Source organism: Arachis ipaensis, chromosome B3 (genome assembly GCF_059453495.1).
Source record: "Arachis ipaensis isolate K30076 ecotype BB chromosome B3, ASM5945349v1, whole genome shotgun sequence".
NCBI classification, from domain to species: domain Eukaryota; kingdom Viridiplantae; phylum Streptophyta; class Magnoliopsida; order Fabales; family Fabaceae; genus Arachis; species Arachis ipaensis.
This window is the reverse complement of record NC_142438.1, coordinates 46,902,960-46,914,144: the sequence shown is the minus strand read 5'-3', so window position 1 is coordinate 46,914,144 and position 11,185 is coordinate 46,902,960. Positions and strand designations below refer to the sequence as shown.

The following is an 11,185-nucleotide window of genomic DNA, read 5'->3' as shown; positions in this document are numbered from 1 at the left end:
TAAGAACTGGGGAGTTCTTAGTAGGACCGAGATTATTAGTTACGTTCATTAATTCGGTGTTGTTTAGCAGACAACTAATAGAATACAGCGAAGCAGTAAACAGAAGATGAAGATAAAATAGAGAAAATAGAGAAAACAGAAAATAGAACACGAACAGAAAAATACAAGAAAATAAAACACAGATATAGCATGCAAGCAGACAAACATAGAGAAATAGATCATATACAAAAAAAAGGAATGCAACAGAGAATGATGCATAGACAAGGATGATACATGTCTGGTCCTAGTGCAGGTAATGAGCTCATTTGTCGGTGACTAACCCACTCCCGACGTTACCCAGCAACCTCTGTCTGGATAAGGCTTTTCTGTTGGCAATACCAACTACAAGCAACCTTTGTCTTGCAGGGTATCCACTGCAAGCAACCTTTCTCTTGCAGGGTGGCACTTATTAGCCGATATATGCCCAACACACTCACTGTAAGCAACTTTTGTCTTACAGGAGCACAACACACTCACTGTAAGCAACTTCTGTCTTACATGAGAACAACACACTTACTGTAAGCACTCTTTGTCTTACAGGAGTACAACACACTCACTGTAAGTACCTTTTGTCTTACAAGAGCACATTGATCTCGATACCTCTGTAAGCAACTTCTGTCTTACAACATGGCATTATAGCTAGGTATCCCAGAAAAGCATTCTCAGTGGTCGCACCACCATCTATCTGACTACTTCAATGCAACAGATGAACACACAAATATCTCTGGAGTTGCCTTAATGGAACAAATGACCTTTCAACAGGCCCTCTACTTGTTCTATATTCTCTTTATTATATTACTCTTTTCACTTTATCTCTATACTCTGCTCTGATTACTCTTTTTTCTTTGTCTCTTTACTCTGCTTTGGTTTCTCTGTTTGACGTATGTATTTATACCTTATGTAAATTTCAATAGTTAGCATGTCCCAAGTATAGGATTATTAAGTCTATACTGAAACAGTTTAACTTTTCATATTATACCTAACCCTAGGCGCAACTCAAATACTAACTATGTTGCTCCTAGTTTGTTCACTAGTCACCATTTGTTTCTGTCATTAAAACCTTACAGACTTTTTCTTCGATTTTTATCTTTTCTTCAACATTTTATCTTTCCTTTGTCTTTGCCTCACTAATATGTTATTACCACTCCCTAAGTGTTTTATGAACGTAATTATGAGATTCTGAGCTTAAAGTTGTCTTTCTAAAGCTTTTACGAAAAACTACCTTTTCTGCATTATTTTATTATTTTTATTAATATATTATCGAAAATTACCCCTTTTTAAATTTTAACCTTTAAAATTCATTTTTTACCACCCGTAACTTTTAATATTTCTACTTTAACTATCCTAACTTTTAGAAATTACAAAATAACCCCCAAAACACCAAAAAAATTACTTCCTTGCCCTTTTATAGATCAAAAGCCTGTTCTTCGTTGTTCTTCACCACACTCAAAGTGTTCTTCGTAAATTTTTCAGATTCTTTCTTTGTTTTCACCCGTTTTTCAATCTTTTCAATAACCGATTTTTACCAAAATTCATAATAAATTAGCAGCAACCAAAACCCCATATTTTCTACTTGATTTCAACACAAAATCAATCCCAATTTAAAGGTTAGGGTTCAAAATTCCAGCAGCCACAAGAATATGCATTCATAGCTTGAATATCATCGAATTTCATCAAATTTTCACCAAAATTTCAACAAGAATCACTCATATAAATAATCAATTTCAAGCATAACCAAACCATATCATAATCGCACAACTCAAACACAATTAATCAAGATTAATTTCATCAAATCCTACCTTGATTTGTGATGAGCGGATAATTTATACGCTTTTTGGCATTGTTTTTAGTATGTTTTTAGTAGAATCTAGTTACTTTTAGGGATGTTTTCATTAGTTTTTATGTTAAATTCACATTTCTGGACTTTACTATGAGTTTGTGTATTTTTCTGTGATTTCAGGTATTTTCTGGCTAAAATTGAGGGACTTGAGCAAAAATCAGATTCAGAGGTTGAAGAAGGACTGCTGATGCTGTTGGATTCTGACCCCCCTGCACTCAAAATGGATTTTGTGGAGCTACAGAACTCAAAATGGCGCGCTTCCAATTGCGTTGGAAAGTAGACATCCAGGGCTTTCCAGAAATATATAATAGTTCATACTTTGGCTGAGTTTAGATGACGCAAAAGGGCATTGAACGCCAGTTCTACGCTGCTGTCTGGAGTTAAACGCCAGAAACACGTCACGAACCAGAGTTGAACGCCAAAAACACGTTACAATTTGGCGTTCAACTCCAAAAGAAGCCTCTGCACGTGGAAAGCTAAAGCTCAGCCCAAGCACACACCAAGTGGGCCCCGGAAGTGGATTTATGTATCAATTACTTACTTCTGTAAACCCTAGTAACTAGTTTAGTATAAATAGGACTTTTTACTATTGTATTAGTCATCTTGGGACATCTGGTTCTTAGATCATGGGGGCTGGCCATTCGGCCATGCCTGAACCTTTTACTTATGTATTTTTAACGGTAGAGTTTCTACACTCCATAGATTAAGGTGTGGAGCTCTGCTGTTCCTCATGAATTAATACAAAGTACTACTGTTTTTCTATTCAATTCAACTGATTCTGCTTCTAAGATATTCATTTGCACTTCAATATGAATGTGATGAACGTGACAATCATCATCATTCTCCCACGAACGTGTGCCTGACAACCACTTCCGTTCCACCTTAGATTGGATGAGTATCTCTTGGATCTCTTAATCAGAATCTTTGTGGTATAAGCTAGATTGATGGCGGCATTCATGAGAATCCAAAAAGTCTAAACCTTGTCTGTGGTATTCTGAGTAGGATTCTGGGATTGAATGACTGTAACGAACTTTAAACTCGCGAGTGCTGGGCGTAGTGACAGACGCAAAAGGAGGATGAATCCTATTCCAGTATGATCGAGAACCTCAGATGATTAGTCGTGCTGTGACAGAGCATTTGGACCATTTTCACAAGAGGATAGGATGCAGCCATTGACCACGGTGATGCCTCCAGATGATTAGCCATGCAGTGACAGCGCATCGGACCATTTTCCAGAGAGGATGAAAAGTAGCCATTGACAATGGTGATGTCCTTACATAAAGCCAACCATAGAAAGGAGTAGGATTGATTGGATGAAGACAGCAGGAAAGCAGAAGTTCAGAGGAACGAACGCATCTCTATACGCTTATCTGAAATTCTCACCAATGATATACATAAGTATTTCTATCTTTATTTTCTATCTATCTATTATTTATATTCGAAAACTCCATAATCAATTATTATCCGCCTGACTGAGATCTACAAGATGACCATAGCTTGCTTCATACCAACAATCTCCGTGGGATCGACCCTTACTCATGTAAGGTTTATTACTTGGACGACCCAGTGCACTTGCTGGTTAGTTGTATCGAAGTTGTGAATGAAAAACGATTTATTAAGACGTGCGTACAGAGTTTTTGGCGTCGTTGCCTGAGATCACAATTTCGTGCACCAAGTTTTTGGCGGCGTTGCCGGGGATTGTTCGAGTTTAGACAACTGACGGTTCATCGTGTTGCTCAGATCAGGTAATTTTCTTTTTGTTTTATTTTCAAAAATTTTCAAAAAAAATTTTCAAAAATTTCTCCTTTGTTTTCAAAAAAAAAAATTTCTTTTCAAAAATTTTATTATGTTCTTCAGAATTTTTAAGAATGAATTCTAGTATTTCATGAAGCATGTTGAAGCCTGACTGGCTGTAAAGCCATGTCTAAATTCATTTAGACTGGGGCTTCCAACCCAACATTATCAAGAGCAAGCTAGTTGTTGCTAATCCACCTGCTGCTGTTCCTGATCCACTTGATTTACATGCTAAAGCTTGACTGGTTAGTAAGCCATGCCTAACCCTCATATTGGAGCTTTAGACTAAGAGTACCCGATTCCTGGAATTCATATTAAAAATTTTGGAATCCTTATTTTTCTTTTTCAAATAATTTTCGAAAAAAATCCAAAAAAAAAATTAGAAAATCATAAAAGTAAAAAATTATTTTGTGTTTCTTGTTTGAATCTTGAGTCAAATTGTAAGTTTGGTGTCAATTGCATATTCATTTTGCATTTTTTGAAAAAAATCATGCATTCATGGTGTTCTTCATGATCTTCAAGTTGTTCTTGGTAAATCTTCTTGTTTGATCTTGATGTTTTCTTGTTTTGTGTCTTTTCTTGTTTCTCATGTGCATTTTTGCATCCATAGAGTCTAAGCATCAAAGATTTCTAAGTTTGGTGTCTTACATGTTTTCTTTGCATTAAAAAAATTTTTCAAAAATATATTCTTGATGTTCATCATGATCTTCAAAGTGTTCTTGGTGTTCATCTTGACATTCATAGCATTCTTGCATGCATTCATTGTTCTGATCCATAACTTTCATGCATTGCATCATTTTTCATGTTTTTCTCTCTCATCATTAAAAATTCAAAAATTCAAAAAAATATCTTTCCCTTTTTCACTCATAAATTTCGAAAATTTGGATTAACTTTTTCAAAAAATTTTAAAATTTAGTTGTTTCTTATGAGTCAAATCAAATTTTCAATTTAAAAATCTTATCTTTTTCAAAATCTTTTTCAAAAATCATATCTTTTTCATTTTCTTATTTATTTTCGAAAATTTTAAAAATATTTTTCAAAAAAACCTTTTTCTTATCTTTATCTCCTAATTTTCGAAAATAACATCATCAATTAATGTTTTGATTCAAAAATTTCAAGTTTGTTACTTGCTTGTTAAGAAAGATTCAAATTTTAAGTTCTAGAATCATATTTTGTGATTTTAAAAATCAAATCTTTTTCAAAATTAATTTCAATCATATCTTTTCAAAAATATCTTTTTATCTTATCTTTTTCAAAATCATATCTTTTCCATCATATCTTTTTAAAAATCTTATCCTTTTCAAAAATTTGATTTTAAAATATCTTTTCTAACTTCTTATCTTCTTATCTTTTCAAAATTGATTTTCAAAATTGTTTCAACTAACTAACTAACTTTTTGTTTGTTTCTTATCTTTTTCAAAACTACCTAACTAACCCTCTCTCTCTAATTTTCGAAAATATCTCCCTCTTTTTCAAAAATTCTTTTTAATTAACTAATTGTTTCAAAATTCAATTTTAATTTATTTCTTCTTTTAATTTTCGAAAATCACTGACCATTTTTCAAAAATTATTTTTGAAAATCCTCTTTCTCTCTCATCTCATTCTATTTATTTATTTATTTACTAACATCTCTTCCTCACTCACCAAAAATCCAAACCCCCTCTCTCTCTCTGAGTTCAGATTTTTCTTTTCTTCTTTTCTTCTACTCTTCTTTTCTTCCACTCACCTAAGGGAACCTCTATACCTGGGCAAAAAGGATCCCTATTATTATTATTATTTTTCTGTTCCCTCTTTTTCATATGAGCAGGAGCAAGGACAAGAATATTCTTGTTGAAGCAGATCCAGAACCTGAAAGGACTCTGAAGAGGAAACTAAGAGAAGCTAAATTACAACAATCCAGCAAGCACCTTTTTAGAAATTTTCGAACAAGAAGAGGAGATGGCAGCCGAAAATAATAATAATGCAAGGAGGATGCTTGGTGACTTTACTGCACCTAATTCCAATTTACATGGAAGAAGCATCTCCATCCCTACCATTGGAGCAAACAATTTTGAGCTGAAACCTCAATTGGTTTCTTTGATGCAGCAGAACTGCAAGTTCCATGGACTTCCATCTGAAGATCCTTTTCAGTTCTTAACTAAATTCTTGCAGATCTGTGATACTGTTAAGACTAATGGAGTAGATTCTGAAGTCTACAGGCTCATACTTTTTCCTTTTGCTGTAAGAGACAGAGCTAGAGTGTGGTTGGACTCTCAACCCAAAGATAGCCTGAACTCTTAGGATAAGCTGGTCACGGCTTTCTTAGCCAAGTTCTTTCCTTCTCAAAAGCTTAGTAAGCTTAGAGTGGATGTTCAAACCTTCAAACAGAAGGAAGGTGAATCCCTCTATGAAGCTTGGGAGAGATACAAGCAACTGACCAAAAAGTGTCCTTCTGACATGCTTTCAGAATGGACCATCCTGGATATATTCTATGATGGTCTGTCTGAATTAGCTAAGATGTCATTGGATACTTCTATAGGTGGATCCATTCACATAAAGAAAATGCCTACAGAAGCTCAAGAACTCATTGACATGGTTGCTAATAACCAGTTCATGTACACTTCTGAGAGGAATCCTGTGAGTAATGGGACGCCTCAGAAGAAGGGAGTTCTTGAAATTGATACTCTGAATGCCATATTGGCTCAGAACAAAATATTGACTCAGCAAGTCAATATGATTTCTCAGAGTCTGAATGGAATGCAAGCTGCATCCAACTGTACTCAAGAGGCATCTTCTGAAGAAGAAGCTTATGATCCTGAGAACCCTGCAATAGCAGAGGTAAATTATATGGGTGAACCATATGGAAACACCTATAATCCCTCATGGAGAAATCACCCAAATCTCTCATGGAAGGATCATCAAAAGCCTCAACAAGGCTTTAATAATGGTGGAAGAAACAGGTTTAACAATAGCAAACCTTTTCCATCATCCACTCAGCAACAGACAGAGAACTCTGAACAAAATACCTCTAATTTAGCAAACTTAGTCTCTGATCTATCTAAGGCCACTGTGAATTTCATGAATGAAACAAGGTCCTCCATTAGAAATTTGGAAGCACAAGTGGCCCAGCTGAGTAAAAGGATCAATGAAATCCCTCCTAGTACTCTCCCAAGCAATACAGAAGAGAATCCAAAAGAAGAGTGCAAGGCCATTGAATTAATTACCATGGCCGAACCTGTAAGGGAGGTTAAGGACGTGAATCTCAGTGAGGAAGACCTCCTGGGACGTCCAGTGTTCAATAAGGAGTTTTCCTTTGAGGAACCAAAGGACTCTGAGGCTCATCTAGAGACCATAGAGATTCCTTGAACCTCCTTACGCCGTTCATGAGCTCTGATGAGTATTCTTCTTCTGAAGAGAATGAGGATGTTACTGAAGAGTAAGTTGCCAAGTTCCTTGGTGCAATCATGAAGCTGAATGCCAATTTATTTGGTAATGAGACTTGGGGAGATGAACCTCCCCTGTTCACCAATGAACTGAATGCATTGGATCAACTGATATTGCCTCAGAAGAAACAGGATCCTGGAAAGTTCCTGATACCTTGTACCATAGGCACCATGACCTTTGAGAAGGCTCTATGTGACCTGGGGCCAGGAATAAACCTCATGCCACTCTCTGTAATGGAGAAACTGGGAATCTTTGAGGTACAAGCTGCTAAAATCTCATTAGAGATGGCAGAGAATTCCAGAAAATAGGCTTATGGACAAGTAGAGGACATATTAGTAAAGGTTGAAGGCCTTTACATCCCTGCTGATTTCATAATCCTAGATACTGGGAAGGATGAGGATGAATCCATCATCCTTGGAAGACCCTTCCTAGCCACAGCAAGAGCTGTGATTGATGTTAACAGAGGTGAACTAGTCCTTCAATTGAATGAGGACTCCCTTGAGTTTAAAACTCAAGGACATCCCTCTGTAAACATGGAAAAGAGGCACAGTAAGCTTCTCTCAAAATAGAGTCAACTAGAGCCCCCACAGTCAAACTCTAAGTTTGGTGTTGGGAGGCCACAACCAAACTCTAAGTTTGGTGTTGAACTCCCATATCCAAACTCTAAGTTTGGTGTTGGAGAGTCTCAACAATGCTCTGAACATCTGTGAGGCTCCATGAGAGCCCACTGTCAAGCTATTGACATTAAAGAAGCGCTTGTTGGGAGGCAACCCAATTTTTATTTATCTAATTCTATTTTATTTTTATTGTTCTTTCATGTTTTATTAGGTTCATGATCATGTGGAGTCACAAAATAAATATAAAAATTGAAAACAGAATCAAAAACAGCAGAAGAAAAATCACACCCTGGAGGAGGATCTGACTGGCGTTTAAACGCCAGTAAGGAGCATCTGGCTGGCATTCAACGCCAGAACAGAGCATGTTTCTGGCGTTGAATGCCAGAAACAAGTAGCATCCTGGCGTTCAGATGCCAGAAATGCACAGTGAGGAAAGCTGGCGCTGAACGCCAGAAACAAGCATAGAACTGGCGTTCAATGCCAGAAATATGCTGCATCTGGGCGCTGAACGCCCAGAACAAGCATCAATTCAGCGTTTAAACGCCAGAATTGCATGCAAAGGCATTTTACATGCCTAATTGGTGCAGGGATGTAAATCCTTGACACCTCAGGATCTGTGGACCTCACAGGATCCCCACCTACCTCACCCTTTCTCTCTCCATTCATGGTCATCCCTTCTGTTTTCCATTTACCACTCACATCCATACACCTACCTACCTTCAAAATTCAACATCTCTTTCCCACCCAATCCCACCCATATGGCCGAATACACACATCCCTCCATCTCCTCCATATCTTCTTCTTCTTCTTCTATTCTTTCTTCTTTTGCTCGAGGGCGAGCAACATTCTAAGTTTGGTGTGGTAAAAGCATAGCTTTTTTGTTTTTCCATAACCATTAATGGCACCTCAAGAAAGAGGAAAGGGAAGACAATTGCTTCCACCTCTGAGCCATGGGAGATGGAAAGATTCATCTCACAAGTCTATCACTAAAAAAAGGATGGAGCAAACAAGAGATCACATTCATGGATCTCAAGAAACACATAAGGAAGCTCATCATCAAGAAATCCCTGAGATACCTCAAGGGATGCACCTTCCTCCACAAAATTTTTGGGAGCAAATCAATACCTCCCTAGGAGAATTAAGTTCCAACATGGGACAATTAAGGGTGGAACATCAAGAGCACTCCATCATCCTTCATGAAATTAGAGAAGATCAAAAAGCAATGAGGGAGGAGCAACAAAGACAAGGAAGAGACATAGAAGAGCTCAAGGACATCATTGGTTCCTCAAGAAGGAAACGCCACCATCACTAAGGTGGACTCATTCCTTGTTCTTACATTCTCTGTTTTTCGTTTTCTATGTTAAGTGCTTATCTAAGTTTGTGTCTTATTACATGATCATTAGTATTTAGTAACTATGTCTTAAAGTTATGAATGTCCTATGAATCCATCACCTCTCTTAAAAGAAAAAAATGTTTTAATTCAAAAAACAAGAAGTACATGAGTTTCGAATTTATCCTTGAACTTAGTTTAATTATATTGATGTGGTGACAATGCTTCTTGTTTTCTGAATGAATGCTTGAACAGTGCATATGTCTTTTGAAGTTGTTGTTTATGAATGTTAAATATGTTGGCTCTTGAAAGAATGATGACAAGGAGACATGTTATTTGATAATCTAAAAAATCATAAAAATGATTCTTGAAGCAAGAAAAAGCAGCAAAGAACAAAGCTTGCAGAAAAAAAAATTTATAGCAAAAAAAAAAATAGAAAGAAAAAGAAAAAGCAAGCAGAAAAATCCAAAGCTCTTAAAACCAAAAGGCAAGAGCAAAAAGCCAATAGCCCTTAAAACCAAAAGGCAAGGGTAAATAAAAAGGATCCCAAGGCTTTGAGCATCAGTGGATAGGAGGGCCTAAAGGAATAAAATCCTAGCCTAAGCGGCTAAACCAAGCTGTCACTAACCATGTGCTTGTGGTGTGAAGGTGTCAAGTGAAAACTTGAGACTGAGCGGTTAAAGTCAAGGTCCAAAGCAAAAGAAGAGTGTGCTTAAGAACTCTGGACACCTCTAATTGGGGACTTTAGCAAAGTTGAGTCACAATCTGAAAAGGTTCACCCAATTATGTGTCTGTGGCATTTATGTATCCGGTGGTAATACTGGAAAACAAAGTGCTTAGGGCCACGGCCAAGACTCATAAAGTAGCTGTGTTCAAGAATCAACATAATGAACTAGGAGAATCAATAACACTATCTGAACTCTGAGTTCCTATAGATGCCAATCATTCTGAACCTCAATGGATAAAGTGAGATGCCAAAACTATTCAAGAGGCAAAAAGCTACAAGTCCCGCTCATCTGATTGGAGCTATGTTTTATTGATAGTTTGGAATTTATAGTATATTCTCTTCTTTTTATCTTATTTGATTTTCAGTTGCTTGGGGACAAGCAACAATTTAAGTTTGGTGTTGTGATGAGCGGATAATTTGTACACTTTTTGGCATTGTTTTTAGTATATTTTTAGTAGAATCTAGTTACTTTTAGGGATGTTTTCATTAGTTTTTATGTTAAATTCACATTTCTGGACTTTACTATGAGTTTGTGTGTTTTTCTGTGATTTCAGGTATTTTCTGGCTGAAATTGAGGGACTTGAGCAAAAATCAAATTCAGAGGTTGAAGAAGGACTGCTGATGCTGTTGGATTCTGACCCCCTGCACTCAAAATGGATTTTCTGGAGCTACAGAACTCAAAATGGTGCGCTTCCAATTGCGTTGGAAAGTAGACATCCAGGGCTTTCCAGCAATATATAATAGTTCATACTTAGGCCGAGTTTAGATGATGCAAAAGGGCGTTGAACGCCAGTTCTATGCTGCTATCTGGAGTTAAACGCCAGAAACACATCACGAACCAGAGTTGAACGCCAAAAACACGTTACAACTTGGTGTTCAACTCTAAAAGAAGCCTCTGCACGTGGAAATCTAAAGCTCAGCCCAAGCACACACCAAGTGGATCCCGGAAGTGGATTTATGCATCAATTACTTACTTTTGTAAACCCTAGTAACTAGTTTAGTATAAATAGGACTTTTTACTATTGTATTAGTCATCTTGGGACGTCTGGTTCTTAGATCATGGGGGCTGGCCATTCGGCCATGCCTGAACCTTTCACTTATGTATTTTTTACGGTAGAGTTTCTACACTCCATAGATTAAGGTGTGGAGCTCTGCTGTTCCTCATGAATTAATGCAAAGTACTACTATTTTTCTATTCAATTCAACTGATTCCGCTTCTAAGATATTCATTCGCACTTCAATATGAATGTGATGAACGTGACAATCATCATCATTCTCCCACGAACGCATGCCTGACAACCACTTCCGTTCCACCTTAGATTGGATGAGTATCTCTTGGATCTCTTAATCAGAATCTTCGTGGTATAAGCTAGATTGATGGCGGCATTCATGAGAATCCGGAAAGTCTAAACCTT

At 36.9% G+C, this 11,185-nt stretch overlaps 1 non-coding gene across 1 annotated transcript; it reads right to left on the bottom strand.

The window, feature by feature from the left end:
• Positions 1-6,007: 6,007 nt before the first annotated feature.
• On the bottom strand, positions 6,008-6,115 carry LOC148570513 (small nucleolar RNA R71). The gene has a single exon (XR_015907835.1). It is a non-coding gene; the product is annotated as a small nucleolar RNA R71 (small nucleolar RNA).
• Positions 6,116-11,185: the final 5,070 nt, after the last annotated feature.